We start from the raw sequence: 5,715 nt of genomic DNA, 5'->3' as shown, positions 1-5,715 counted from the left end.
TTCAGTCGGGTATTGTACTCCCCTGGGTGTACTAGAATTATTAAAGGATGTACCACATTGATAGGGGGAACTGGGTGTACTGGGGTGTACAAAATACCACATAACAATAAGCCTATTAGGTATCATAATAAATAAACGGGTTTATTACCACACTGACTGGTAACCAAATTTGTTTACTGTAATTTAAAAGCTTGAGTGCAAGAACAGTTTTAAATCGAAAAAGCATTAATTTGTACAACACTTGTTTGCTATGCCTGCCTCAACTGATTGTGCAAAATTACTTCCAAGAACCAATATTACTTCCCGTTTGACCAACCTTTACTATTTCCTAGACCGTATCCCAGTCAGTCCCAGCCTTACGCGACAAGCCTGTAAAGATTAAAAAATGCGCATATGTTGAAAACAACTGCGGTTCATCAGGTTTAATTTGGCCAAACTTTTTCTCGTAAAGAAACAAATTATTTAGCGGCCGTGGTGCCACGTATATACTGGATCCTATATGACCTTATAATGGTAAAAAGTCAAATAATTAAATAAACCAGAGTATTTTACCTAAAATATTTAATCCTGGCCAATAGGACTAAATTGCTGTTGGATTATTTTTGTTGTATTCTCGTTTATTTACAGATTTTGACCTAGATTTCTCAACACTCTTTGCTGCTATACATGTAACAAACTATATATAGGCGGCAATTAAGGGTATAATTCGCAAAATGTCTTCCAACAATGAAGAACAGTCGGGTCCACCTTCAGATGGGGAAAGCACCGAACAGCAGAGCACATCGGTAAGCTTTTCTTTTAATATTTTGGATCGAAGCGCGATTTTTGTTTTTTTTTTGAATAAAAAAAGACATTTTAATTTTATAAAAAAACTTGGGCATCTCGTTGAGTGACAAAAAACAAATTTAACAAGGTATCTGCAGGCCGTAATATATTTTATCTTACCGGCTTGTTGTCGTTTCTGCTTAGAATTTTTACTAAACCCTGAACTTTTTTACATTAATATAATTTTGGTATAAATAATAAAAATATAACATTTACTTAATAACTAATAGTCTATATCAGTGTGGTGCAACGTTTTTTCGCGGGCTAAAAACAATATTTTTTTTATCTTGCAGGCCAATGCTTTTAAATACCGATACTTAGGCTTATTGCTGGCAAATTATACATGGCCTATGGCAGTGGTTCTCAACCTTTTTCAGCCGCGCCCCCTTTGGTAATTTTCCTATGCCTTTCGCCCCCCTACGAAAAGCAATTCGGCATTTGCAATTAAATATCACTGAAACAACTTGAAAATAGCAAAATTTGATGTCGGTCGCGCGAAGCGCGGGAAAAATTAAGTTTAATTGGTTGAATTGGCGCTAAACGTAAATTTAGGAGGCTTTTCGCATTAGGCACAAAACAAATTGCTCGTCCTCGACACATTGATTTAAACATTGCGTTATCGAGTTTCAAAAGATGTGACGACCCACAATACAACGGCAATATTGCAAAAACAATATAGTTTCGCGCAAAAAAGTTTGAGTCCCCCTGATGTCATATATAAAATATGGATACAAAATAGTTTGAACATGAGATGACTTTTATCGTTAATCTATAAGTTGGAAAAATTGTAATTTAATAGGGCCGTTTTACCTCCGATTATATGAAAACATGCAATGGCACTCAAAGAGACTCGGGCTAAAACATTGCCAAGAAAAGTGGAAAAGCAAGATTTGCGCGGAGCGTGAAATTTTTTTGCAGTTTCTATTTTAAAATTGGCAAAAAACGGAGTTTGTAACCTACGGCACTGTAGGAGTGGTGTAAAACCAAAACAAAACCATTAGAATCATTGCAAAAAAATACTAAATCACAAAGGATCATTTACGAAGTATTTTTGTCGATTACAATAACAAAGAAACAGAAATTAAAGTGATATTGCTAGATTGCAGCAAAGCTGACTATCAGTTCGCGGGCCAAAAAAGCGGAACTCGCGGGCCAAGTTTGGCCTGCAGTTGGACCACACTGGTCTATAGGATAGCCAGATGTGGATCCAGTATTTGTGTATTGTCGGTGTAGAAAAATTTCCGGGGCGACGTTACAAAGTAACAATATCACGTTATAAAACAATTACCCTTAAATCCCTGTTCTTCTCAAGCAAACTCATAATAAGCCTCTGAAATGGAGTCTAACCAAAAATATGCGTTAAATTGATTTAAATTTGCAAAACTCTCCGTTTAAAATGTTACGTTGCGCGTTAGTTATATATAATAGATTCAATAGTTTAAATTTGTTAAAATAACGTTATTTATTGTCTAAAATAGAAATTGCATTTTGTGCAGTTTATGAATTGGTAGTCGAGTACCGGCACTACCACATTGCATCGGGTATCGGCTCCGATCTGTTATTATCAGACATCCCTATCTATGAGTTACATGGCGCAACATGCCACAGCACTTCAAGCGCCGTTGGGCTGAATAGATTAATTAAAAAGGGACCATTGTCCTTTGAAGGAACCATACTGTAGCAAAACGGATAAAAGTTCGCGCCCAGCGAGAAAAAAATTATCTACGTAATTTAAAGCAAAACTGTAGTCTATTGGTGCCATGACCTGGTGCCCCTTTGATCCGCACCAGCATCGTATTTTTTTGCAAGTTATTTTCCGTTTTCATACCCGTGAAAAAGTTATTTGTAACTGGTCAGTCCTGCCGCCCAGAGACGGTTTAAGAGACACGTGGCCATGCCCCCCAAAAACTGCATATTTTCCCTTTTTCTAGTATGTAGCCCATATTTTGGTAAAATCGTTTAGCCCAAAGGCGCCGTGCGTTTTATCGCAGTTTTGCAAACTTGAACGATATAAAGAAGGTTTTTCGGTTGCGCGAATCGGCCCGATTTTTGCAATGCAGCCTTTTTATTGAAAGTAGCACATCGAAACCTAAAACTAATAAAATAAACAAATTGTGGTTCTAAAGTTACTTCTTCATGACGCCACGTTTAGATGTAGCTTAGTGACGTCATCCCTGAAAACACACACACACAAAAAACGCAAACAAAATATCCTCCGCGCCTGCCCTTGGTTGAAAACCTTTAAGTTATTTTACGGACAATTTTTTGCCTGCCCAACTTTTTCCAATAATTGGATTCCATAACGATACGCCCTTCTATTGTCCAATAGTAATACTTTATTTGTTAAATCAGTCAGTCTGGAGTCATTCCAGTGAACTTCATTGGTTGTGAAGTCAATCTACCTTACACTTACCAAAACTAAATTCAATGTTGCGCTAATTGCTGTTAACCTGTTTAAGTATGCAGGTATTGCGACTACAGGAAACGACATGTTTCGGTATACTACAAAACGCGTGTTTCAACTCTTAATGTAGAAGCCTTTTAACACGCCTTTTTCTGGTCATTCACAATTCTAACTTTACAATAATAAGTATATGTTGGATTCTAGCATGAAAAACTTTTCTCTCGCTATACGGGACAACTAACAAAGTTTTATAAATTTGGCGTCAGACCTATAAAGAATACTAATAGGCCAGTAAACAGAGTAGAAAACTCTAACAAGTTTAAACAGAAGTTTTTCTGTTTATTTATAACTGATCCCCTGTAAAAGATATAAAGACGTCATACATCTTCGTTATTGGCTACAACATTTAGTGTCTATGCATACACTCGAGATTGGTCTCAAATTAAAGAATATACTGCGGGTATCAAAAAAAAATTAATTAGACCGATTGAGTTAGCCTAAGTTATGACGTCGTGAAAACGTCGTAAATTGGGTAAAATTGCAATTTATCGTACGCATTTAGCGCTTCTTAATTCAGCTACGTGATTTGTAGTAGGCCTATACCGAAACCTTTCGTTTCCTGTAGTCGCAATACCTTCATACTTAAACAGGTTAACAGCAATTTGCGCAACTTTGAATTTAATTTTGGTAAATGTAAGGTACGAAAGCTTAACTATTGTTTCTGGTTACTTAGAAAATGTTTGTCCTCACAAAGTTCTTTCCATGAGTTAGGGAACAACTGTTTTGGGGAACAATTAAATCTATTCACGAACACTTTTTTTCCGCCTTTTAATTATACTTTAATTGTTATATTCAGGCTGGAGGCACTACAGTTTATGCTGAGCACGCTTACTTTGGTGAAGTTAACCAATATTTTCATCACCAAGATCGTCACCAATCTTTCACCACATCAGAAATCATTCAACTCGGTGAGGCCGCTTTGTTTTGATTTGTTATAAAACGGAACTTGAGCTGGTTGAAGCCGTTCTAACGCGGCCTGTTATGGCAGTGGGCGGCTAGGTTCCTAGCTACGTCACACGCTGCCTCTGCTTTTAAGTTGTAACACCGATCGTGGTCGAAGTATTCACAAAAATTATAAAACCTCTAACGAATTACTTTAAGTGAAGCAATCACGAACAGTTTATAACCGTGACCGTATAGCCCAGTGCTTGTCAACCTTTTGTGGAACAGTACGCACTTTTGCGTTTACTGAAGAACTTGTAGGGGCCTACACCCCAGCAAAAACTTTGAATTTTTTTTGTTTAGCTTTTGCCATTGTATGAGCTGCGCATCGGACACAAATAAATATGCTAGCAAACCGTTTCGAGCAGCAACTGGCTGAGTTTTAACGCAATACTCAAAAACCATTCATAAAGCAAAAACAAAATGACTAAAAACTAGTAAACCTACAATAATAAGTATAGCAAACATAATAATAACTAAATCGTTTAAGACAGGGGTTACGAACACAAATAATTTTGTGTGGCCCGCGAAGCATTCGGGTGAGACCACGGCAGTCTTGAAGTTTCTTTGACCCGCTTCTGCTCTTTGCGATGCAAAAGCTGATAGCCGGATTGAATAACGCGTATATCATGCAGGAATCGTAGAAACTGTTGTGTAAATCCATACAGTAACCGTCAATTCAGGATTCAATTGTTTATTCATTGTTGTTTCATAAAATACACTAATAATAATTTAACACCATGAGCCTGTTGCTGCTTCAGTACAATGCAGTCGTAACTAATTAAGTGTAACCTTAGCTTGCCATTGAACAATTGCTTATGATTTTAACAGGTTTTATAGCAGAGTAAAAAGCTGTGCGGCCCGGAAACAAATAGTTTGACGTCATCGTTTTAGTTCTTTACAGCTATCTACTCTGACCTAGCGGCAGAAAAACTTTAAAACAGAATGCGTTGTATCCTTACTATATTCAGCTCGCGAAGCGACAGAGCGGCTGCTGGCATCTTGCTGCACTTTATTGTCCCACGCGTACAACGTTTATTGTGTAAAGTGGCTTGTCTTAGTAAAACTGGGCGCGTGCGACTTGCCTTTTAAAAATTTGCTTTTGAATCCATTTTTAGCGACAACGTTACAAGCTACGTCATAACAAATGGCGTCATACAAAAATAAACCTTAAGAACACTATGTTTACTTGGTTTAAATTGGCAATTTTTTTTAATTAAAAGGAGGGCGTATTAGGCACATAAAACAGTTTTTCATATTGCTCGAACAACAGATTTAAAGCTGTTTAAACAGTGATTGCTCGGCCAAGCCATGGTAAAAATTTATCGAGCAAAAGTTTGCAAAAGTATAGCAAGCTATTCAAAAATTAAATAACATGGCTGTACGCATTATCTACGTAAATTCTATTTATCAAATATATGTTTCGATCATTACGCAAATACCTCGCCTATTTGAACACGTTTCGTATCGAAGCCATAAGTTAA

At 37.0% G+C, this 5,715-nt stretch overlaps 1 long non-coding RNA gene across 1 annotated transcript; it reads left to right on the top strand.

The window, feature by feature from the left end:
* Positions 1-662: 662 nt before the first annotated feature.
* On the top strand, positions 663-4,217 carry LOC146138652 (uncharacterized). The gene is made up of 2 exons (XR_014501447.1): positions 663-785; positions 4,086-4,217. It is a non-coding gene; the product is annotated as an uncharacterized LOC146138652 (long non-coding RNA).
* Positions 4,218-5,715: the final 1,498 nt, after the last annotated feature.

The sequence above is a fragment of the Ascidiella aspersa genome, chromosome 7, assembly GCF_963924565.1.
Source record: "Ascidiella aspersa chromosome 7, kaAscAspe10.2, whole genome shotgun sequence".
Classification (NCBI taxonomy): Eukaryota; Metazoa; Chordata; class Ascidiacea; order Phlebobranchia; family Ascidiidae; genus Ascidiella; species Ascidiella aspersa.
The sequence above is the reverse complement of the archived record's forward strand: the minus strand, read 5'-3'. Positions and strand labels throughout refer to the sequence as shown.